General features: G+C 40.7%; 1 long non-coding RNA gene and 1 pseudogene across 1 annotated transcript in view; both read left to right on the forward strand.

Annotated features, from left to right (window-relative positions):
• LOC116634389 overlaps positions 1-26,565 on the forward strand; it is an 86,271-nt gene that overhangs the window by 38,727 nt on the left and 20,979 nt on the right. The gene's annotated exons all lie outside the window — the stretch shown is intronic.
• LOC116638382 lies at positions 7,468-7,597 on the forward strand (annotated as a pseudogene).

A 26,565-nucleotide genomic window follows, 5' to 3' on the forward strand; every position in this document is an offset into this window, starting at 1 on the left:
AAGGAATGGATTGTGACTACACTCCAGTGATCCTCAGATAGAGTCTTTCCTTTCCTGTTCCCTTTAATGAGGTGATTTGGAGAACGATTCCTTACCCCTGAGAGCTGAAGCTGGTTTAGTCACAGAGCTTGCTGTTCTTTCATCTTTTCTCTGTTCCTTCCTGGAAAATGGTTCTTAGCAGTGGGCCAGGGAGGCTCATCAGTGAGGGGCGCAGCTGTGCCTCCCAGAAGGAGGACTAGGATGGGGGAACTAGCCCAATCTGTTGGACATCTGGAGCTATCTAGTCGGATATGACAGATGTCCCAGAGCGTATAGAAAGAGTGAAACAAGCATCACTTTCCAATCTGATTTCCTTCTTTGCCTCGTGGCCAGATCTGATGCCTTTGACACCAAGGCAGACAGAGTAAGAAACTCTGAACTATTAGCAGAAAATGTATAAAACAAAGTACCTACTGGATGTCGCCTATATGCTTGGATACTCAATGGATACAACACAGTGGAGATGAATTCTGCCTTCTACTTACAATAAAGTTGACGAAACAAGGAACAACTGTGGGCAATTATCTTTTTGTGTATCTGTATCTTCCACTAGACTAAGTTCCATGACAGTAGGGACTAATTTATTCATCATATTCACAGCTGGCCATTATTGCCCAGTCCCTGCCCACCCAATAAATACTTGAATAAATGAATGAACATACACTATTGAAGTAACAACAAAAGGCAGCCTCTACATAATCATGTACCAAAGTGTGGGATACATGAGAAATAAAGCTGGAATCAGTTAGAAAAGCGAAAATAGCTAAGTGGACAGTCGATGGGTTTGGAGGTTATCACTGTGTGCAGGATAAAAGGAGCTCTCCCAGCTGACTAGAGCCTGGCAGCTCTGGGGCTGTGTGTCCTATCAAATGTATAAAGCATTCTCAAGAGAGGACATAAAACAGCAAATCCCCAACTTCAATGTCAAAGCTGTCTATCCCATATGGGACAATGGTGGTATCTTGGTACAGGTTCCCATAATAATCTGTTCTCTGGAGTCCAGAGACCTTCAAACAAATGACACTTAGTAATGAGACTTTCTTTGGTCACTAGACTACTCCTTAAAGTATTCAAAGCCTGAAACCTTGGATACAAAGCTTAATTATAATACCATAATTTAGATGCCAATGATAGTTCTGAAATGTGAGGATTTGGTTGCTTTTAGCTCTATGACTTTTTGGGGGTTATTAAAGAGAGCTCTATGACTTTTAAGAATAGGTAAGTAGATGGCTGGGCAGCTCAGCCCCGGATTGCCTGACTACTCCTGACAAGAGGCCAGGCCACACCCGGAGGTAGAACAGAATGTCCATCTCTCCAGGATGGCCCATGGCAACAAGACACCACTCAGTCCAGGCCTCTCTTCTCAACCTGGTGAGACCCCACTGATGGAAATATCGTCTCACCTTCAACGGGAAGAGGAAGGATCCAGTTTTCTTGAGGATTCATAGATATTGAAATAACTCCATTCACCTTCCTTTGCCATCCTCATAGGCCAAACCCAGTCTGGAGTGGTGAGAAGTTGGATCCGTCTCTGGTTAAGTCATCTCCTCTTTCTTCCCCAAAACTTCTGGTTAGTGGCAACAAAGCTTGTGTGTCAGTCGGAGGCCCATTAGAAAACAGACGGTATACCCAAAGTGGGGTAATTAGGGGAGAATTTGGTAAAGGGACTATTTACAAAGATGTGAGCGGGACATAGGGAAATCAACAAGGCATAGTCCTGTAGTGCCTCAGGGACTGTCACCACCCTGCAATTAAAAGGGTATAGAGAAGTTACTGGAACCTGAAGATTCTGCCCAGAGGGACGCCAGACGGGAGCCAGGACATAGCCAGCCTAATGAAACCCCTCAGGGAGGAAACCATAAATACTCTCTTCCCTCTAATCTCCTTTACCAATACCAACAGGAAGCTGGGGGCAATACCAATCTCTACAGGTCAATTCTGATGTAGACAGCAAGATAGAGAAGGATAGGCATGGATCTCAGGGGGCAAACCGAAGTTCTCCAGCACAGCTGTGCTTTATTCATTCTCCATGAGTCCATGTCTGGGCAAAGACTCATTCATTTGAAATAGAAAAAAACCTCCTTCTAGAATTAGTCCTTAATCAGACTAATGCAGTGAGCCACAAACAAATAGAATCATGGAATCAGGAGCCTAAATTACAATCCCGCTTCTGCCAGTAATTGGCTGTGTAACACTGAGAAAGTAAGTTTTCTGTATTTAGACTTTCTTGTTTGCCTGCTCAGCACTCTCTCACTAGTGTATTGTGAGGAAATTTGTAACACCTGACACCTGATTGTGTTGACCACAATCGCTTTCCTTAATTGCTCGATAACCAGGAACTTCCCTGTTTCTTTCTACTCATTTCTTCAAAATCTCAGTATCTCTCTCCACCCCCACCCCTCCCATCATTGTTTTATATTCTTTCCCCCTGCATTTCATCTGATATTGAAACCTACTCTGTGGTGATGTACTATGAATATTGTTGTGGTTTAATTCCATGTTCGTTGCATCTGTTGTTAAGCTCTGTAAAAAGCTGATCCTCCAAGTTTAAGGAGAACTGCACCAATAGCATCTTTTATAATCCTGATAGTACCACAACTTGTTCAAAACACAAATACTGGTCACAGATATTGTTGAACATCTCCTACAAAGCAGTAAAATGCCAGAAGCCACATATATAAAGAATAACTGATTCTATAGGGTCATGAATATGATGATAATAATAATGATAATGATGATAAATAATAGGAGTTTACATTTACATGTTTACATATTACAAAAGAAATCACGGACACTCTGTGTCAGGCACCATCCTAAGTATTTTAAACATACAATTTCATACCAATTATTATCTGGTATTATTGGGTTCCGCTTTGTAGAAGAGGAACATGAGACTTAGAAAAATTAGATTGGGGCACCTGGGTGGCTCAGTCATTAAGCGTCTGCCTTCGGCTCAGGTCATGATCCCGGGGTCCTGGGATCGAGCCCTGCATCAGGCTCCCTGCTCGGCGGGAAGCCTGCTTCTCCCTCTCCCACTCCCCCCTGCTTGTGTTCCCTCTCTCGCTGTGTCTCTCTCTGTCAAATAAATAAATAAAATCTTTAAAAAAAAAAGAAAGATTACTTCCCAAAGGTTGTCAAGTATTACTCAGATTCAGGATTCAAATCCAGTTTGGTCTAACTCTATAGCCCATGTTCTTAGACACTACAATATAACTGAATTTCATAAAGGGCACATAGGGGCCCCCGGGTGGCCCATTCAGTTAGGCGGCTGCTTTTGGCTCAGGTCATGATCCCTGCTCAGCGGGGAGCCTGCTTCTCCCGCCCCCTCTGCTGCTCCCCCTGCTGGTTCTCTGTCTCTCTTTCTCAGTCAAATAAATAAATAAAATATTTAAAAATAAATAAATAAACAAAAAACAAAAAGGGCACATAATTCAAACTTTCTGACCCAGTAATCCCACTTACAAGAAGTTTTCCCACTCCAAAAGAAAGGCAATACCATTCCAGAAATGGATAGTTGGTGATAGTTGCACAACATAAACGTGCTTAATGCTACTAAATTGTACACTTAAAAATTATTAAAATGGCATATGTTATGTGTATTCTACCACAATAAAAAGTATTTAAGAATTCAATAAGATACAAAAGAAGGCAGTAATTCAAAATAAAAAAAGTGATTTTTGTAATATGTCCATTTAAATGCTTGTGTGACAAAATTAATTATAAATATACATTACCTATATTGTTTCCATGTCTAAAATTGTCTACTCAAGCTGGCTAAAAATTTTGAAACATTATTCTTACTGGAGAGGTGGAATTTTTCTTAGGTTTGATATTGCCATATATTTGAGCATGGCAATTTTCAACCAAAAATCAATAGCCATCTAAATTAATATTTAATGAAGAGAAAAACAAAGACGGCTTTAGCATGAAGTGACTCAGAAATTTTGCCATCCACCAACCACTGAAAATTATCTGAGGAGTTACTATAGCAAATTGAGAAATGTACCAAGAAAGAGAAAGACGTGGGAAAAATTAAAGTGGTAAGAGGAAAAAAAAAAAACCACATCCACAAGATGATGGTTGTCACATTATTTTTAATTGCAAATTAAATAGGAAGTAATGGAAATGCCCAAAGAGAATGAGGAAATTAGCTAAATTATGGTACGTCCTCTTGAGCGAATATTATGCAGCCATTAAATAAGTACAAAAATTCTTTTTTTTTAATTTGTATTTATTTACTTTAAGTATTCTCTATGCCCAACACAGGGCTCGAACTCACAACCCTGAGATCAAGAGTCAACGCTCTTCTGACTGAGCCAGCCAGGCGCCCCATAAGTACAAAAAATCTTATAGCAACATGGAAATACTTATGGCTTTAGTTTAAATGAAAAAAAATCGGATGCAAAATTTTATTCACATTATGCTCATCAGCAATAGAAATGTAGGTGTATATACGTATGCAGACTGAAACAAAACACGCAAAAATAAAGCCAGAGTTGTGATTGAGTGGTAGAATTATGGGTAACCCCCCCCATTTTCTAAACTTTCTGTAATGCCATTTCATTGTTGTATTAGTTATCTATTCTTATGACACAAATTATCCCCAAATTTAGAGGTTTAAGACAACAAGCATTTGTTTCCCCACAGTTTTTGTGAATCAGAAGTCCAGGTACAGGGGCACCTGGGTGGCTCAGTCGGTTAAGCATCTGCCTTCGGCTCAGGTCGTGATCCCGGGGTCCTGGGATCGAGCCCCACATTGGGCTCCCTGCTCAGCAGGGAGTCTGCTTCTCCCTCTGCCCTCCCCCTGCTCATGCTCTCTCTCTCTCTCTCTCTCTCTCTTTCTCTATCAAATAAATCAATAAAATCTTTTTAAAAAGAGAGAGAGAGAAATCCAGGCACAGCTTTGCCAGATGCCTCAGGCTCAAGGATAGCAGCTGCCTCAAGGCCTGAGCAAGGAAAGATCCACTTCCAAGTGCACTCAAGCAGGTGTTGACAGGATTCGGTTCCTCTGAGGTTCTTGCATTGAGGGCCTGGGTTTCAACTCTCTGTCACCTGGGAGCCGACTTTAGTTCCTTGCCATGCAGCCCCTCTGTAGAGTAGCTCAAAACATGGCAGCTGATTTTCATCAGAGCAAACACATGCGGGCAAGCATGATGGAAGCCAGAGTCTTCCAGTGACCTCACCTCAGAACCGAAATCTCATTGTCTTTGCCATATTCTGTTGGTTGGAAGCAAGGCACTAGGTCCAGCTCACACTCAAGGAATTGGAATCATTGGGGTCATCTTAAAGGCTGCCTGCCACAGTGGTCATTAAAATAAAAGACTCATGAAAGAGAGCTCTTCTTTTCTTTTTATCATCCTGCCCATGACCCATTACCTTTGGGTAATAGGACTCAGCAACTTCTTTTAACACACGTGCCTCTAGAAACTGGAAATACCAGCAAACCTGTTCTCCCCTCAGGCCTCTAGAAAGGACCGTACCCCTGCCAACACCTTAGTTTTAGGCCAGTGAGACCTGCATCAGACTTCTGCTTCCAGAACTGCAAGATGATAAATTTGGGTTGTTTGAAACCTCTAAGTTTGTGATAATTTGCTAAGGCAGTAATAGAAAACCAATAGAAGCCGCAAGCCACACAAATCACAGAAGAGTAGCTTATTCAGGCTCTGTTAGATTGAATGCTGTTTTCCTTGAAGGGGTTACACAAATGCAAGACTGCTTTGGGGCCTGGCCTACAGACCTCCTGTGAAAGCAGCATAAGCCTGCCATTGCAATCATTAGAAGCAGTCGCAGAAACAGCACACTTCAATTTCTCACTGACTTTGCACACTGAGTTGTGATAGTAACTTCCATCCACCACAGAAATTGATTTTGGTTCGTGAAAAAATTGGAAAATATATGCTTGTTTATTTCAATAGAAATGAATAAAAAAATAAAGACATGTGCCTTCTTCTGATACTCTAGGAACACAAAGCCTGTTCTTGGCTTTAATTCCAAGAATGCAGAGACATTTCGGCAAAGGTAAAGGCAGGAAGGAAGCAAGGAAGGAAGGAAGGAAGGGAAAATCCTGTAATGTCCATGTAAGTAAGAGGGACCTGGCTTAAAACTTGTCCTTCATGGGTTAAGTTAGATGGAATCCCATTAATCTATCTATTCTAGAAAGATAAAGACAGCAAAGTCCATCCTCCAGGGATGGGAACACATGATTCCAAACAGTTTAGCCATTTTAAAGCTAAAGCTGTAGTGTGGTGAACTGGTAAGTGCGAAGACATGGACTTCTCTTACTTGAAAATTCCATGGGATTTTTTTTTTCCTTTCCACTCCACTTCAAGAGTCTGTGAATGGAGACTGACAGATGAACGTGGATGTTAAGAGGCAGATTTTCCTGATGATGCACTTGCTGAGCTTCCATTAACACTTCAGGGAATTACGTGCAACTATCAGTGGGAGAATATATCCCTAATACTCTATTTTTAACTTTTTTTTCGATTAACAATTATGTTTAGTCAATCCCCAGCAGGATTTGCTGGTGAGATTGCTGGTTTCCTAATGCAAGTTTCATTTCAGTTAGTCAAGCTAATGCTGATGACCTGTTTTCACTTGATGATGTACTGTTAGATGTATCCAGTGTCTACCTAAATGCATTTGTGAATTAAATCTTGTCTGGGAAGATTTGCTCATTCAACCTAGGGATTAGAAATTATATTGACCCAAGAAGCAAGACTTGGTATATTTAGTCTGGGATCCGTGCCAGACATGCATAGCCAGACCAAGGGATTAGGGAGCCCTGACATCATTTTCACTCCAGTGCCTTATAAAACATAATATTCAGAGCATGAAGGGAAAGGAAGGGCCTAGAAGGGGAAAGAAACAGCCTTTAGCAAGGACCAGCTGATATTTTTACTCCCCTTCTGTGATGAGAAAAGCAATCCACAGAGAGGCTAATTAAGTAAATTATGGAAAGGTACAATCGAATTGGTAGCAGGATTAGTATTCTAGCCCATACCTATCGGATTCCAGATCTCATGCTCTTATCTTGTTACCATTCATTCTATCTTTGTGGGAGAGAAAGTGAGTGTGTATGTTTCATTTCAGATGGAGAAGTCAGAACTTTATAATAATGGAATGAGTTCAGAATCTCCCAAGAAAAGCTGAATAATAACTTCTGACTCAAACTCCCATCCCTTTTTTAGACAGTCATTTCCCTCCTCTTCTGCCTTTCCTTCCTAATAAAAGCACGAATGAAATTAAACATTAAAACTCCAGGAGGAAAAATATCTCCAGGAGGGCACAGATTGTCATTTATCTTTGTATTTCCAGGGCCTTGTACTTACCTGGCCCAGATTAGGTGCTTGTCACCGGCTTGTCGTAGGAAAAAGAGAATGAATTAATAAACCGGGGAAGATTGTTCTATTTATAATACTTATTGGAAGCTTTGCACAGTGGCAGTATCGTAGCCAATGAGGTTTATCTGAGGCGCGATTATTGCTAATTGAAAACTTTTCCCAATACTTATTGGAACTGCTGTTTCACTTTCAAATGTAGGAAAGTATTTTGTTATTATTTTAAGCCAGCTGTTTTGAATATGTTAAATACTCCAAATTTCTGAAATGTGTTACTAAAGACTGATTCTGGACATGGAATTTTTTTCTCCCTCACTACACACAGACACAGAGACCCATATATCTGTAGTGCTATATCTTTATTATGCTCCCCAAAATGATTTAAAACAGTTTATATTCAGAGGTATAAACACTCTGAGCTCCAAATAACATTCTCAGAAAGGGCCTTTTTAAGTTTCATTAATTAAAAAGAAGAGTTCTAAAAATGAGAGCGTTCATAGGTCTCTCTAAGCCGTGGGTATCTCTTGGGAAGGATTTACAAATTGTCCAACTGTAATGTAAAACGCTTTTGAAAATGTGGGTAGATGTGAAGGACATTATCATTAGCAAGGAACTAGGAAAAAGCAGTGGTTCCTATTTACAATCTGGCTGCATTTGGAACAGCCATATGTACACAACTGCAGACAGCAGTCAGAACTTTCCAAAGTACTATGTAATGTGGGGCGGAGAATTCTGCACAAAATGTCACCTAATGTTTCCCGCATTAGACCTTTCTTTAGAAGCAAGTATGGCACCTTAAGTGTCTTCTAGCAAAAAGCAAACACATTTTAGAATTTTTCTTGTGAAGCATTCCATGAAATGCCTGGTTTCCAAGTGAAAAAAAAGTCCCAAGGAATTGTAATTAAATATAAGTTTTGCTTCAGTGAAAAGCCCATTTCCAGAACATTAGTTCTACCAAAAGTGGGACATTTTCTTTTTTTTTTTTAAGATTTTATTTATTTATTTGACAGAGAGAGAGAGACAGAGAGAGAGGGAACACAAGCAGGGGGAGTGGGAGAGGGAGAAGCAGACTCCCCACAGAGCAGGGAGCCCGATGAGGGACTCAATCCCAGGACCCCGGGATCATGACCTGAGCCGAAGGCAGACGCTTAACGACTGAGCCACCCAGGCATCCCCAAAGTGGGACATTTTCTATGAAAAACTTTAGTTCATATCCTTGAGAATAGACATTTTTTTCTCATAATACCACCTTTGGAAGATGCATTGGTAGAAAGAATGTCAATACACATAGGTCATACATGAGGTGTGTTTGGATTGATTATATAGTCTAATAGCCTGAAATCTAAATGAAGAGGGTTTTTAATAAGAAGGTAATAGACTATAGAGATCTTTGTATGGCATAAAAATACATGGGGAGGTGTGTTGTAATGTGAATAAGACTAATTGATCATCTTATTGGAGAAACACTTATCTCAAGATGAAAAATGGCCACATTGTTGTTTGACATTTGGATTGTCGATGACTTGACCAGAAGAAACCTTAGTCAAACACTCCAGAGACATGAACAGTTCAAGAGAGCAGCTGCTTGCCAAAGGTCACTGATAGAATTATAGGGTTTTTCCTTCACAATCAGAAGAAAGTCCAATGCTGCTTATATCCCAGTGAAGGGGAAATAAAATGATGGCCAAAAGTCATGCTTTTATTAAAAGTACTACCATTCATGTAACAATATGATAGGATAAACTCTAAAATTTCTACATAATAGAATCCCTAGATGGTATACTTAAGCATGTAACCTATATTCTGTTCATCTGATATACATCAAAAGTAAAATTCAATTCTTTTTGAGAAAATAGAAGCTAAGAAAATATCAAGTTGAATCACTAGTCATCTAGCTTGAAAATCATTCAAATGAATAGAATTCTTTTTCTGTTTTTTTATTTATTTATTGACATTTTTTATTTAAATTCAATTAATTAACATATAGTGTATTACTGGTTTCAGAGGTAGAGTTCAGTGATTCATCAGCTGCATACAGCACCCCGTGCTCATTACATCAAGTGCCTTCCTTAATGCCCGTCACCCAGTTACTCCATCCCCCCACCCATCTCCCTTCCAGCAACCCTCAGTTTGTTTCCTAGAGTTAAGAGTCTCTTATGTTTTGTCTCCCTCTCTGATTTCATCTTATTTTATTTCATTAATTCTTAAGTTTAGAAGCCAAACTGTTTCTAACTTTTCATAATAAAAAGAGACTTTAGGTAGGCATAGAAGTATTTTAAAAAAGAGACAGAGGGGCGCCTGGGTGGCTCAGTCGTTAAGCACCTGCCTTCGGCTCAGGTCAGGATCCCAGGGTCCTGGGATTGAGCCCCACGTCGGGCTCCCTGCACAGTGGGAAGCCTGCTTCTCCCTCTCCCACTCCCCCTGCTTGTGTTCCCTCTCTCGCTGTGTCTCTCTCTGTGAAATAAATAAATAAAATCTTTTTTTAAAAAGAGAGAGAGAAAGAGCTCCAATGGGCCTCTCTTCTCTCCCATAGCAGTTAAGGTCTTCAGATAGAAGGGTTGGTGGATGTTCTGAGTCATTCCATGCACCTTTACTAATTTCAGCATTTCCCGTCTGCTAAAGCTGTTCATGTGAAGAATTTTAATTTTTAAAACTGTTCAATGTGCCATCTCTGTCTCTCTCTCTCTCTCAATGAATAAAAAAAAAATCTTAAAAAAAGAGGGGGGCACCTGGGTGGCTCAGGTCATGATCTCCAGGTCCAGGGATGGAGCCCAGCGTCAGGCTCTCAGCTCAGCGGGGAATCTGCTTCTCCCTCTCACTTTGCCTCTCCCCCTGCTTGTGCTCTCTGTCTCTCTCTCTCCCTCTCACTCTCAAATGAATGATAATAAAAAAAAAAAAAACCTTAAAACTGTTCGAGATTTCAATACCACATTAGCGAATACCACACAACTGAATTATTTCACAAGATGTTGGTGACAATGCTAAGATGACTGGTGGACATGAGGTACTCCCAACCCTTGGACTTCTCACCCTTTATCAAGGAAAAGGTTTCACAAAACTACAAATTTTAACCAATGTAGTGGTTGTATCAGGGAGATACAAAACCTGGGACCATATCACGGGAGGTTAAAATTTCCCCCACTACCTCCCCACCCCATAATTTTTGCACAGTGGATTCAAGTTAAAATATATAGTATGGGCAGACTTGAAAGCAAAAAGAAGTCAAAACAATATAATATGAAGCCTGAATTGCATGTACAGGAAGGGAGAGAGGCAGTACCATTGCCCTTTAACCTTGTTAAGCTTCAGGCTTCTTACCTGGACACTTCTCACACACAACAGAAGAACGGTCCTTCCTTGCCTATCTTGATCACTGTAGCAACGAAGGGCTTTCCAAGCAATGGTACTCCGATTCATGCTACCCGCCTAGACAGTTCTGAAAATTATCTGCTGGTGCTTGTGAGTAAATAAATTGACGACAGAACTTTTTTTATGGCCACACCGGTGTGAAATAAATTTTGAGTTATATTAGGCATGAACAGCCTCATCTTTTTAACTTAAAGGCATTATTTATCAGTAGGCTCTGAAAAGTACAGTATACTGTGGATAGAGACAAAGACTGACCTAAAAACCAAATCACTGTAAGGTTCAACTTCTCACTAGCACTTCATCCACAGTGCCTGGGCAACTCCCACATAGCTTGAAGACCATGGAAGAAGCTCAAAAACTTCTCACCTGTCCTATTCAATGGGGGAATCCATGTTTTCAAGCCCTGGGGGGAAAATGTATGGATCTCCGAAATAACACCTTTCCCAGGTGGCTATCAGTTCCATGAATTTAGTAATATTAGGTTTTTGCCAACATTACTTTTGCAAGATTCTCTGCAGATGGACATATTACTTGCCGTCAAAGATTGCCAAAATTTCAAAGCTTCTTATGATCCATATATGGGGCATGACTACCCGATCCTCTGCCACAGAAACAGACTTGAGTCTGGAGAACCAACTATCTTTGGAAAACTGCAAGATTACTTGAAACTAAAGAGTCCTAAAATACCAGCTGAATTTCTGGTCCTTAGAAAGGTGGTAGCATCCATTCTTCTATCTGATTTTGAGGCTGGGTTGCATCCTAATCAAATCATTCAAGCGCTTGCAGAGTTGCATCATTGTCACCTCTGAATCATAAATGTTAAGCTGAAAATGGTGAACGAGAGCTCCCAGAAGGCACCCTGTCCGCCAGCATGGCTTTTATCATTAACTTCTGTATTGTTTTTGACTACTTCTTAAGAAGAAGCCCAGGGGCGCCTGGGTGGCTCAGTCGGTTAAGCGTCTGCCTTCGGCTCAGGTCATGATCCCAGGGTTCTGGGATCGAGTCCCGCGTCGGGCTCCCTGCTCGCCTGCTTCTCACTCTCCCTCTACCTGCCGCTCTCTCTCTGTCAAATAAATAAATAAAATATTTAAAAAAAAAAAAAAAGAAGTCCCAAACTGCCCCCCTCTCTCTTTCCCTTGTCCCCTACTTTTTAAAGTTTAACATAGGCACATTATTTAATAATCAAGTCTTCAATAACAGAAACTTTATTAAGAATAAAGAAGTGTTCCTGAACCTTCTATTTCCTAACTGTGTGATCCTGGGAAAATTATTTAACCTCTCCCAGCCTGTTTTATCCATCTGTAAAATGGAGCTAATAGTACCTCCCTCCCTGGGTATATTGTAAAGACTAAATAAGATATAAAAGAACTAGAATGTCATAGGCACATAAGAGATGTTAGATTCTTTTTAACAAAAGTCCAAATTTATTTACATAGAAACTTGTAAATGGATGCGTTTTTCTTTTGTCAGCAATGTCTTTAGGGTTAAATTATCTCTTCACCATTTCATAATCAAGCTTATTTACAATCTGGGATATTAAGGGCTGATTTAAAATGTTTTGCATATTAAGGGCTGATTTAAAATGTTTATATACATATAATATTACATTCTGTAATATTGTATGTATATACATACTGTCCAGTTAGCCTTATATTTTTACAAATTTTATATAATTACATAGTCTTTATAACTCATATTCATTTTGTGCATTCTATAGAGTGATGTATGAGAATTACTTATTTCTATCTCTGGACATATAGTTTGTTTGCAATTCTTCAGTGTTATCATCAATAGTGTTGGAGGGGAGGGGAAAGTTTGTGCACAAGAGCTTTTTCTAATTTCTTAATGTTAATGTTTTAGGATACAGGGATGCCTGGTAAAGCGTCTGCCTTCAGCTCGGGTCATGATCCCGGGGTCCCGGGATCAAGTCCCGCATCGGGCTCCCTGCTCAGCTCCCTCTCCTCCCCCACTTTGCTCGTACTCTCTCTTGCTATCTCTCTTTCTCTCAAATAAATAAATAAAATCTTTAAAAAAATATTTTAGGATACAGTTCTAGAAATGGTATTACTGAATTGAAGAGTATGAACACATTTTTATGGTTTTGATTTGCTTTTGTTGATTTTAAGTGCAGGGAAAGAAGCTACTATGAGGTAGGATTATCAGAGGTCTGAATATGGAGATTTAAAAGGTGGGAAAAGGAATACTTCAGGAAGAAAAAGAAATGAAACAGAACCAAGTAAGAGCCTAATATGAAAAAAAAGGAAAGAAGACAGAAGGAAATTAACCTGATTGAAGTAGAAGGTTTTTTTGGCAATAGTAGGAGATCAGGCCAGATGAGTAGATTCTAATCAGAGGCGGTTCTTGACCTTGAGAGTGAGACAAAACAGTTGAAGCTTGCCGTCGACGCCTAGAGCCCAGGGCAGTAGCACAACCGAGAGGGAGAGGGTTCATGAAGAATCACTGGGGCTGAACTGGACGGGAAGGCCACCGGAGTAGCAGAAAATAGCTAGAATCAAAGCTTCCCATGTGATGTCAAAGGAGAGGAATGTGGAAAGCGAATCCAAATGCTTGAAGAGAAAAATCAATAAAGGGACTTAGAAAGAGGTTAGTGTATGAGAATGAACAAAATTGTATGTCCCAAAAATTTTCACCTGAGTGACTGGAAATGAGGAGAAGTTGGTGTCACTAAACTGACAGCAGTCAGGTAACCAGAAGGAGAACCAGTTTGCTGGAGATTGGATTGGGCAGGGGATATTGATTTTGAGTTGACAGTAGGATATTCAAGTGGAAAGGCCACATAGAGGCAGTTGGAAGCCCTTACATTCTTTAGGACTTTAGTGGTTGAAGTTGGATACTTACAAAACAAGGAGTTCATATTGCAGTGTAGGATATTTTACCAGAAGATGGAAAAGGTACCGAGGAGCTTCTGAGATGGTCAGATTAGCCATGCATGGCCTTGGACCAATGCAGCAGGTCATCCTGATACCTGCCCGTGGCCTCCCAGGACCACAATGTGAGAGTCGGAATTTCATCCGAAGCCATGTCCTATTCTCTAGTTCCATGATCAAATATGTGGTAAAACACATTCGTGGTGAAACATCAGAACAAAAAGGAATGAAATTTAGAATGATTTCATTTAAGGTACCATAGGCACAAACTGGCCATGCTATCAGGCTCAACCCATTTTATTTGGGGGCCAATAACACAGTGTTAGTAATTTTTTTACTTCAGAAGATACCTGTGTGAAAAGACTCCTCTAAAATATATGGCAGAAACCCTGAAACTCAGAAAATCTCTGAAGAACAGTATGAATACCTTTCAAGAAACTACATGATATTGAAAATTTGGCAGGCCTCACACCTGCAAAATCTTACAGATGAGCCCCATTGTCCACACCAAACATTCAGAATTCCGGATTCATCTTTTAACTATAGAAAATTCCACAAGAAGAACCTAATAATCCCCTGGGTCATCCAGAACCACTGAACACATACCCTGTATTCTAAATATAATCCTTTGCATTTTTCCTTAGAGGAATACTAATCACATGTGTGGGCCATATGTTGCGGTTTAATATCTCCCCAATCAGCAAGAAATTTCCTCAGATTTTTCATAGGATCCCTGAGGAACCAGAAATAGACAGCTGGAGAATCCAGTTTGAAGTAATCATCTTAGATTGAATTAAATATAATCGTGTATGTAATGGTACCAGGATCTGCTGGAAGAATTTGGATGTACTAAGTTTTTCTGAACTTGTGTGTTTTATCTATTTTTAATTATCGCTTTTAAATTTCTGGGGAAATTCTTCCATTAAAACATTTTATAATTCAAGAATCATAAGTAAGGTCATAGTTAATTACCTCAAAAAATGCTCATGTTGTCTTCAAGGTAAGTACAGAATGCACCAGAATAGCTCATAGACAGTGGGACTGCTTGTGGCCCAAGGGTCCCCCAACACAATTCAATCTGTCTGCTGAACATTCTCAGTCTACAGAGGAGGAAAGCTCTGGAAATTGCTGGTGGTGAGCCACCCTAAAACCCTATATCAGAATCAAACCTGGAGTGTGTTCGATAACATCCATCTCCCTATCCTGAGCCATGGGTCTCCAAGGCCTTCTGAGTGTAGACGCCCAGGCTCTCCTGCTTTCTCAAGGTCTGGGAAGTCGGAGTGAAGGAGGATGGAAGGGGGTGGTAGAAGGGAGTGAGAACAATGGTTTTGATTCTTTTAAACTGACAGACGTTCACAGAATTACATATTTTTTATTTTTTGTTAACTCCACTAAATATGTTCATTGCAATTAAATAAGATTTTGCAGTCCATTACCCTGTAATGGATGTAGCCTTGGGGTGTTTCTGAAAACTAAAATTAGAAGAAAAATGAACAAGTAAATGTGTTGATTAATGCATCTATGAGGATCTTTATACTATCTTTTAAACAAACTAATGAATATTTTAAAGCAAAATAATAACATGAAAATAAATATACTTCATATTTGTAATGATAAACCTGTTTTTCAAAACAACCACCAATGAATTAATATTGTCAAACCCATTTCAAAGATGGGAGACAGTAAGACATGAAGAGACTGACTCGCTGTCACACACAATATGTTGGCTGGAGCAGTAGTGGCTGTCTAAAACCCTAGCCGGGGCGCCTGGGGGGCTCAGTCTGCTAAGGGTCTGCCTTCGGCTCAGGTCATGATCCCAGGGTCCTGGGATCGAGCCCCGCGTCGGGCTCCCTGCTCAGCGGGGAGTCTGCTTCTCCCTCTCCCTCTGCCGCTCCCCCTGCTTGTGCTCTCTCTCTCTGTGTCAAATAAATAAATAAAATCTTAAAAATAAATAAATAAATAAATAAAACCACTGGCCCAGCCAGGTGACAGGGATCACTAGAACATTTGTCAAAAGTTTCAAAGTTGTACTCAATTTGCTTGAAAGAGGAATCATTTTATCTATACTTTCCAGGCACGAGCATACTCCTAAGGTCTGTAGCTCCCCTCGGGTGCTGCACCTTCCTGACTCAAGCTGCCTCTCCACCCTCTGTTGGGCCAGGGAGAGGTGGATGAGGCTCGCTTCCATGTCTTCCTGCCTCCCTCCAGACCTTGCCCCACCCCCGTTCTTCTGCTATCCCTGGGGTAATTCATAACTAGAATTGGAGCTGAAGATGGGCGTGGTGACCAGCCTCCAAGCTCCTCACTTCCTGCTCTTCACATCCTTGTGGAGTCCCCTCCCACACTGGATCACAGCAGGCCCGTGTGCCTAGTAGAACATTCCACAGTGCAGTGTGTCATTTCAGGTGAGTTAGGGTATTGGGGTTTTGCCTTGGTGTCCTGAGTTGCTTGTTTCGGAGGAAGCCAGTACCCATGTCATGAAGATGCTTAAGCAGGCCCACGCCCGCGTGGAGAGCCCTGACCTGCCAGAATTGTGAGGGAGCCCTGTTGGGAGTGTGTCCTTCAGGCCCAGCCAGGCCATCAGACTGCTAGAGTGCAGCTGACATCTGGCTGTAGCCTCGGCGGAAATCCAGAGCCAGAATGACCAGCCAAACCACCGCAGAATTCCCAACTCACAGAAACTGTGATGTTATGGATGATTGCTGTTGCCCTAAGCTACTAAGGTTATAAATATAGAAAAGCTTTCTACATATTGTTTTATTTAATCCTTACCACAATCTTACGAGGTAGATACCATTTTGTTCATTCCCCATAAGGAAAGTGAAGCATAGAAAAGGTCAAATGGCTTGCCCAAGGTCAAATAGTTAAGAGTGGAGTCCAAATTTGAACCCAGGTTCTCTGATTTCCATGCTTATGTTTTGGGACTGGAGTGGAAAACCACTAAGGCTCTTTCCAGCCCAAACAGAGAGGATTCTATGCTATGAAAAGCTCCTCCTCTACTCCTTGCTTCAGGCCACCTAAAGCACTGTCCACCTTTAGTGGCCTTTGCTGGGACCATACAACCATCCTAGGTGCCCATGTGCACGAGAGATTTGGGAGAGTCCCAAGCCTGCTCTGGCCAAAGTCTCACATCCTCTCTCTTGAAGTTTCCATTTCCATATTGTCTCTAGGACTCATTAGGGTCTAGTAAAAAAAAAAAAAATCCCTGATTAAAATTTAAATATGTTACCTGGGAAATGTACACCAACCCGTTGTCACCATCCTTGACCTATTAGCAGAGAACAGAGCCTGAAGGAAATAGGAGACCTGACAGATATATTGGAGTTTAGGGAGAATTTGAGAAAGATTTGAAACTGCAGCATTTCCAGGTGTTGGAAGGCCTCTGAGCAGTTGAATACCTCGTAGGTGAAGCGAGAATACCTCCTACACACATCCCACTCACACCCCAGATGTAGAAAGAGAGAAAAGTTCAACTTCAATTATCCAAAATTTGTGATCAGAAAGCCCAGAGATAATGCTTTCTTAAATTTGAACATATGCATAATTTAGTGCCATTTTGAAAAACACAATTTTATCTTAAATGACTTGTAATGGAGGTGAGGCACAGCAAAATCATTTCTGTTTTGAAAGCATTACGCTAATTTAAATAAGCCAGACACAAAAAGGCAAATATTATATGATTCCACTTATATAAGGTATCAGGAATAGGCAAATTCGTAGAGACAGAAATGAGAATGGTGGTTACCAGGGGCTGGGGAGAGAGAGGAGGGACTGGAGAGTTAGTGTTTAATGGGTACAGAGTTTCAGTTTGGAGAGATGAAAAGTTCTGGTGATGGATAGTAGTGATGTTTGCCCAACAATGTGAATGCACTGCATGCCACTGGATTGTACATTTAAAAGGGGGTAAAATGATAAATTTTAATTTATGTATATTTTACCATAATAAAAAAAAATTTCCCCGATCTTTTCTACTGCTAGAGCTCCAAGGTCTGTAACTGGTCTTACTGACTCCTTCCCATTTTTCCTCCAAAGTGTCTGTCTTACGGTTTTCCTCTTCTTCTTTGCCTCAAGCCTTCATCATCTCGTGAAGCCTACTGAAATGAACCCTTAAATGGCCTCGCTGATTCTGCCTCTTCCTAGCCAATCTGTCTCTCAGTACTGCTTTGTATGTCATCCCAGAGTTTAACTCTCTCAGGGCCTCACTCTTGCCTTTAGAAAAAGCTTGACACATATTAAAACAGTTTTCTCTCTCATTCAGTGGGAAACCCAGGCTGGACACCTGTTTCAAACGAGCATTATTTCACTTATTTTTTATTTTATTTTATTTCGTTTTAGATTTTATTTATTTACTTGAGACAGGGAGAGAGAGAGCACAAGTAGGCAGAGAGGCAGAAGAAGAAGCAGGCTTCCCACGGAGCAGGGAGTCTGATGTGGGGCTCAATCCCAGGACCCTGAGATCGTGACCTGAGCCAAAGGCAGACGCCCAACCAACTGAGCCACCTAGGCACCCAATTTCGCTTATTTTCTAAAATTGTATTTTAAGTAAACTCTATGCCACACATGGGGCTAGAACTCACCACACTGAGTCGCACCCTCTACCGACTGAGCCAGCCAGGCGCCCCTCACTTATTTTGATTGTGAAATACAGCATACATGCAGAAGGGTACTTTCGTGTACAGTTTCAACCAGTCACGTAACCAGGTTAAGAGAGAACATTGCCAGTTGGCGCTTAGAGCTAACTGACTGGATGGTATGGGTAGATGGAGGAGTAGCAGAAAGAGCTTCAAAAAGAAGATATAGAGACAAATTTCTCTGACTTTATCATCTTAACCCAAGCATGGGAGGCAGCGATTTCTAGCAGGACCAGAGTGGAGCCCATGGACAATTCCTTAAAAAAAAAGAAAAAAATCTCTTCAGTGATTACGGTGTAGAAAACCAGTGTAACACAAAACGGATATGGTAGTGAGTCCCGAGTTAGGAAGATGAATATTACAGCTCCTTTCCTGGAGGAGACAGACATGGATGCAGATCACTGCAATAAACATCAATAGTTCCATAATAAAGGTGTGTACAAAATGCAAAGCGGAGTGCAGAAGGGTTCAGAAACAGAAAGAATCAAAATTCATCAAACTATGAAACAGAGCAAGAAGCAATTGGTAGTGGGATCTTTGTCATCATTTCGTTCCAAATTCCTACTGTGAGCTGAGAAAGTTCCGGGAAACCGAAAGAGATGGAAGGACAAAACCTACTCCATTTCCCTGGTCCCAGTCCAGGAAGCAACTCATAACTGCATTTCCCATGGAAGCTATGGAAGCCCTTCTCCGGAGATCTTCGGCTAGACTTTGAAGTCTTATGTATCCACTGGGCTGCCAAGTTTGTTAAAGCAGCGGGATGCACGCCAGATTGCCACTTCATTTTGTGCTGTGTAGACACAGTCCTAAGCATGTGAAGCTCCCATAAAGCACTTAAAGTTATTTTGGGACTCGTCTGATCTCCCTTACTAGTGAGTTTTTAAGTTCCTTGAGGGCAGTGCATCCCACAGGGTTCTGAGAGGCGAACACGGGACCCCCGCAAGCTCGCTAAAACAGGGTGGGGAAATGACTAGATTTGGGTTACTGCAGGAGGGCCACGGGTCTACACTCAGAGGAGGTTCTGCAGCCGGCCAGAAGCACCTCCCTCGGAGTAAGCCAACACAGGTCCTGGAGCTGGCCTCGCTGCCCTGGGCAGGAGAATCAGCCATTCCTTTACCCCCAGAAAAAGTGGAAAGCTGTTAGAGGAAGAAGGAGTAGGCACTAGGCCAGCCGAAACAACCAAACCCAATGGCTGCAGCAATGTAGATGCTCCACAGAATTTTAATAATTTCAGCCAAATGAAGGTACTTAGTACAGTTAGAAAGAATTCATCTCTATTCTAAATTTTCTCACACATACTTAGAGGTATCAAGCCTGCTATTCAAATAAGCCAACTTTGAAATAAAGCCGACTAAAGAACTAGCGTTTTCTCATGGTGGTTCTCTAACCTTTCATTAGCCTCCTAGAGGCTTAACTGGACCTGTGTTTTTGGTGTGTTTCTCTCATAGACCACCATGAAATTTCATAAGTCTTTCTACAACATAATGAAAGATAGATATCAAAGGATCTTTTGGTGTTGCTCTCCAGAAAAATGCAAAGCATATTAAGAATACTCATTCTTGGGGCGCCTGGGGGGCTCAGTCACTTAAGAAGCCAACTCTTGATTTGAGCTCAGATCATGATCTTGGGGTCCTGGGATGGAGCCCTGCGTTGGACTCCATGCTCAGCGGGAAGTCTGCTTAAGGATTCTCTCCCTCCCTCTCCCTCTGTCCCTCCCCCGGCTCACGCTTGTGCTCTCTCTCTCTAAAATAAATAAATAAATCTTAAAAAAAAAAAAAAAGAATACGCATTCCTATAAAAAGTTTGCTTGTATCTTTAGAAACTTGCTTTTAATATAAAAAGCAGCATTTCTCGAATTTTGCTTTGTAAGTATGGAAAAATGATAAGTATAGTTTTGGAGAGGTGGTGGGCAAAATGGGTGAAGGTGAGTGGGAGATACAAGCTTCCAGTTATAGAATGCGTTAAGTCATGGGAATAAAAGGTATAACATAGAGAATATAGTCAATGGGATTATAACCGTGTCCTGTGGTGACAGATGGCAACTACACTTGTGCTGAGCAAAGCATGATGTATAAACTTGTCCAGTTACTGTGTTGTACACCTAAAACTAAGGTAACATTGTGTGTCAGCCGTACTTCAATTAAAAAAGTAAGTTCCATAAAATAGAGTATCATTTTCCATATTTCTTGGTTCTCCATTTTACTTAAGCTAAAGATATTCTTTTCTTATTCTTCTGCTATTCATGAATTCTGCTTTTGTCAGCACAATTCAGAGTTTGTTTCCAACTGGTAGGATGAAAATTGAACATATGTGACACCCGAGTGCTGAATTCCCTGTTGAAGAAATGAATGATAGACCTTATCTATCATTTATTCGACTCATGTGTACACCCATGTATATTACAGACATTTTTATTTAATTATTCAAGAATTGGCACATGAGATGCATTATCTAATTCCTCTGGGGTCTTCCACTGGGAAAAATAAATGCAAAGACTGTGACTATCAAATGCAATTTCCCCTTTTTCATATATTTTATGGTAATGACTTTATTATCTCTACATTTAATGATTCATTATTTTAAGATTTTAAGCAATATAGAAAAGTACTACAAAGAAAAAAATCAACAAAAGCCTACCATGTAGAAATAATCATCATTAACATTAGGTGAACATCTGTTTTGACATCTCTCTATGTAGACACACAGATAAGAGGAATGGTAGATGAACACACTGAGAGATAGTTTGGTACACAGAAATAATTGTATAAAACTGGGTACCTACCATGCACATTATTTTTTAAATAAAAAAGTTAAATTGAACAAACAAGAGAAACAGATGAAACCAACAGATAACTATTTCTTCTTCACTAGAAGAGTAGCCTCTAGAAGAGCCTTCTGACAATAGGGGGGAAGATATTTAAAAGTTTGGATTTTTGAGGGGCACCTGGGTGGCTTAGTCGTTAAGCATCTGCCTTTGGCTCAGGTCATGATCCCAGAGTCCTGGGATCGAGCCCCGCATCGGGCTCCCTGCTCCGTGGGAAACCTGCTTCTCCCTCTCCCACTCCCCCTGCTTGTGTTCCCTCTCTCGCTGTGTCTCTCTCTGTCAAATAAATACATAAAATCTTAAAAAAAAAAAAAAGTTTGGACTTTTTTTTAGCAACCCAAATGTGTTTTTCAATTTTATTAAAGTGTCCCTGGGGCACCTGGCTGACTCAGTCAGGGAGCGTGGGACTCTTGATCCCGGGGTTGTGAGTTCAAGCACCATGCCAGCTGTAGAGATTACTTAAATACATAAAACTTAAAAAACAAAAACAAAAAACTAGGGACGCCTGGGTGGCTCAGATGGTTAAGCGTCTGCCTTCAGCTCAGGTCATGATCCCAGGGTCCTGGGATCAAGCCCCACATCGGGCTCCTGGTTCAGCGGGGAACCTGCTTCTCCCTCTCCCTCTGCCTCTCCCCCTGCTTGTGCTCTCTCTCTCTCTCTGTATCTCTCTCTCTGTATCTCTCTGTCTCAAATGAATAAATAAAATCTTAAAAAAACAAACAACAACAACAACAACAAAAAAAAACTAGGGCGCCTGGGTGGCTCAGTCAGTTGAGCATCTGCCTTCAGCTCAGGTCATGATCCCAGGGTCTAGGGATCGAGTCCCGCATCGGGCTCCCTGCTCAGCAGGGAATCTGCTTCTCCCTCTGCCCCTCCCCCCTGCTCGTGCTCTCCCTCTCTCTCTCTCTCTCTCTCAAATAAATAAATAAAAAAGACTAAAGTGTCCCTAGTACTACATAATCTTAATTGAGGAAGCTTTAAGCTAACTCTATTTGTCCCGGGTTTAAAATGATAATTATATTTTACAACTAAAATTGGAAGGGAACAGAATTGGAAAATCTGAAACTTTTATTTACAAATAATCTGGAGCTAACTTGCTTTGTCTTTGTGATGCTTATAAAGTTAGGGACAGGTATAAAACAATACCTTTATTCATCTTTGATCAATCAGATTGAAATTCATTCAGTCCATTGGTATCATAAAATATGTAACTTATAATAGTTTTGTTTATATGAGACCAGTTAAGAAATCTATAGCACTTTCTTATAAACTATATAATTTTCAAAGTTCAGGGCCAACCAAAAATCACAAATTTCCAATAAAAGTAAATTTGGACAGTTCTTAGATAGTATCACCATGTAACAAATTTCAAAGCTTCTTCAGAGACACAAACACAACTGTTTTTGAAGTTTGCAAAGGAACCATATGCTGCTAGAAAAATAGATTATTCTCGTTGCATGCGGGCTTTTATTTGCAGTCAAAACAAGAATAAATTGGGCTTCTTGGCAGGTTCACCTAAGGAAGTTTTTTGGGTTTTTTTAAGGTTTTATTTATTTATTTACTTACTTACTTAAGAGACAGAGACAGAGAGAGAAAGAGTGCAAGTGCAGGGAGGGGCAGAGGGAGAGAGAATATCAAGCAGACTCCTCACTGAGCGCAGAGTCCGGTGCAAGACTCAACTCAGGGCTCAATCTCATGACCCTGAGATCATGACTCTGAGATCCTGACCTGAGCTGAAACCAAGAGTCAGAAGCTTAACTGACTGAGCTACCCAGGTACCCCACCCCAAGGAAGTTTAAATTGTTTTTTTTTTAATTTTTTATTGTTATGTTAATCACCATACATCACATCATTAGTTTTTGATGTAGTGTTCCATGATTCATTGTTTGTGCACAACACCCAGTGCTCCATGCAGAATGTGCCCTCTTTAATACCCATCACCAGGCTAACCCATCCTCCCACCCCCCCTCCCCTCTAGAACCCTCAGTTTGTTTTTCAGAGTCCATTGTCTCTCATGGTTCGTCTCCCCCTCCGATTTCCCCCCCTTCATTCTTCCCCTCGTAATTTGTTTTTAAAGTCAATTAAGATTTTTAGACACAAATAGTATGCTTTCCTTGTCTGAATAAGAAATATTATATTTTTAACTTGTCCTTTGTAGCTCATTATATTTATTTACTGTGAACCTATCTTTTCTATAATTCTTTTATAAGCTTTCTTTTCTTGCCCTCTATAGTAAAGCCAAAACACTTCACAAATTTGAAACATAGCTCAGGTTTCAAATGTAAGAGGAGATATAAACATTTATATATGATAGAGTAATTATTCATACAAGCAATTGAATACTAACACTATTTTGACGATTAGGTCATAAGCATTTAGGAAAAATAAAATACTTTCTATTTACATAGACTGTCTTGCCATTAATTAGACCTCAAAATGTCCCTCTGCAGCAAGGCTTTTTTTCCCCCAGCTTAAGGGCAGGCTTTCATAAACCTACAATGGAAATAGTTACAGGTTTATGCACAGTTAAGAAAATTCATGATTCCCCACTGCCAGAGTAGGTGGAGGGAAGAATTTCTTCTTTCTGTGGCAACAGAGTCAAGAATGTGGTTGATCCTACTTTAACTTTGATGTCAACAGAACACAGCAACCAGAGTCTCTATTTTTAAGGATAAATTCAACCCTGGGGAAGTGCCGCAATGTAGGAAACTCATGTAAATCATCACTGCAATCTAATTTATGACACCTGACCCTCAAAATGCCATGCATGTGAATTCACATGTCCTTTTAGATGGGGAAAAATTAAGCAGATGTGTAATGGATTTAAGTTTTCTGCATTGCCTAGTCAGTAAATTGGAAGCAATGGTCAATGGTCCAATGTCCCTTTCATCCTTATTTCTCCCAGGCTGGGATCTTCTAAGGTCTTGGGCCCTCAATTCAGTATGTGCCTAGCCATTGCTCTCATCAAGTATCTGTTAACTACCATTTTACTTTAGTCTGTTATCATGTACCACCTATATTTTGCTAATTTTATCAATAACCCTAGACCTTTACTTATTCTCTCCAACCTGATTCCCTGTAATTCTTGTTCCCTTCTCAATATCACTCCAATTCAAGTGGTTAATAGTCTGCCTGGTACCTAATAGCTCAATAAATATTTGTTTCATATATATATATATATATATATATACATGTGTGTGTGTATATATATATATATGAATATTTCTCTCCCTTAGCCTGTGTCTTTCCATCCTAGCTACCTGTTAGAACTCTCATCCTGTATTCATAATTCGTGAATGATTATTAAGCTTCAGGTATTGTGCTAAGCAATCGGCGTGTATTACCTCTGTTCATCCTCACAAGCCAATGAAATAAGGATGTTATTATTCCCGTTTTTAAGGGAGGAATGTAGAGCTAAGTGACACTGCATTGTCCATTTAGGATTTGCTCCCAAGCCTGTCTGCCTCCAAGATGCACTCTTGTAACCACTACATTTATTGTCTCCAGACCCTTCTTGAGCAACCCCACACTAGACCTTGTTTGGTTTAAAAAATCCTCTTCCAATGGTTCTGTTCCCATAAGGTACTCAAGTTCCCAGAAGGTCCTCAAGTGATTATAGCAAGTAATGAATGCAATACAACATATTACAAAGCCTCAAACAACAACCAAAGTGCATTATACATTATATCCTATAAGGATAAAAGGGATCGGTTCAGAAAACATTCCCACTCTCCTTTGGTTTTCAATGTATTCAATCAAAACAATGTGTCTTGAAGCACAAGAAGGGAAGTCTATGGTTCCTCCTTTACCTCCTAGCCTCCAATTTGTATTTTATTGTGTGGTCAAGAATAGCTCGTGTTTTACTATAAATAATGAAATATAAAGAATACTTAGCACGGGGAGCCTGGCTGACTCAGTGGGTAGAGCACGTGACTCTTGATTTTGGGATTGTGAGTTCCAGCCCAGCGCTGGGCATAGAGATTACTTAAAAAAAAAAAAAAAACCTTAGCAAATAAATTGTTATAATGTTCTTCACCTGGTAGAAGAGGTAATTAATGAGTAGCCCGGTATGTGATAATCTAATAAAACTGCATTCAACATTCAGCAACTAGTATAGAATCGCTATCATGTATAAGGTCCTCAATGAGAGATGAAATATACACCAATGGTGAGGAAACTAATGGGGAATGGGGAAGAGGGAGACAGTGGTGGGGATAGAGAAAGAAAGAGATCTCCTAATACATCAGGAGACTGAAGTGCTGAGGGAGGAATACAAATGCTACAGAAGCTCGGAGGCACTCACCTTCAATCTGGATGGTGCAAAAAGATTTCACAGTGATGAGATTTGCGCTGTGCCATAAAAGATGACTTTGGATAGGCAGAGGGAAGGTGGGAGATAATTATAAAAGAGAGGGATAGCGGGGCGCCTGGGTGGCTCAGTCATTAAGCGTCTGCCTTCGGCTCAGGTCATGATCCCAGCGTCCTGGGATCGAGCCCCGCATCGGGCTCCCTGCTCAGCAGGAAGCCTGCTTCTCCCTCTCCCACTCCCCCTGCTTGTGTTCCCTCCTTGCTGTCTCTCTCTCTCTGTCAAATAAAAAAAAAAAAAAAAAAAAAATCTTTAAAAGAGAGGGATAGCATTAGAAAAGGTTCAGAGTCAGAAAAGCATCAAGTTCCTTGGGGAAGAGAATGAACAGATCACACTAACTAGGGTGAAGTCTCTGTGTCAGACACGGCATGAGATCAACGTGGATGTTGAGACTCGAATCTCAGGCTAAAACTTTGGAGTTTCTTCCACTGGCAACCAGGAGCTACCGAGAATTTAAAATGGAACAACACGACAAAGACAGGGCTTTAAAATGGATTGGCTGGGAAGGAGACCAGAGGCAAGAAGATCAGCAGAGTATCCATCGCGTGGCTGAATGAGATGATAAAGCCCGAGCCAACGGAGGAGGGAAAGAGGCATGAGACATTTTGAAGGAAAATAAGTAGGGCTCGGTAACTAATGGAAAGCAGGAGCAAGTTGGATATTTGTATCTCTTTTCTGTAACAGAGCAGAGTATTTACTTTGGAATCCCACATTATCTTCAAGGAGGAGAAATTCAAAATTATTTCTCTATTCTGAAAGCTGTCGACTTGGAAGTATTCAGAACAAGGAGATTGAGAATCTGAACTTGAAGCACTGACACCCATTTGAAAAGTTTCTTACTAGACCTTAATTTATCTGTTCAGAGGAAAGTGGTAACTTCGGGGGAGGCTATCACCATTGTTAGCTCTTTTGTTCAAGTCAAGACCAATGAGAATCATTACCTAGTTCAAACACACACATTCTTTTTTTCTTTTTTTTTAAAGATTTTATTTAGGACGCCTGAGTGACTCAGTCGGTTAAGCGTCTGCCTTCTGCTCAGGTCTTGATCCCAGGGTCCTGGGATCGAGCCCTGCATAGGGTTCCCCACTCAGTTGGGGTCCTGCTTCTC

The sequence above is a fragment of the Phoca vitulina genome, unplaced genomic scaffold, assembly GCF_004348235.1.
Source record: "Phoca vitulina isolate PV1807 unplaced genomic scaffold, GSC_HSeal_1.0 scaffold1, whole genome shotgun sequence".
NCBI classification, from domain to species: Eukaryota; Metazoa; Chordata; class Mammalia; order Carnivora; family Phocidae; genus Phoca; species Phoca vitulina.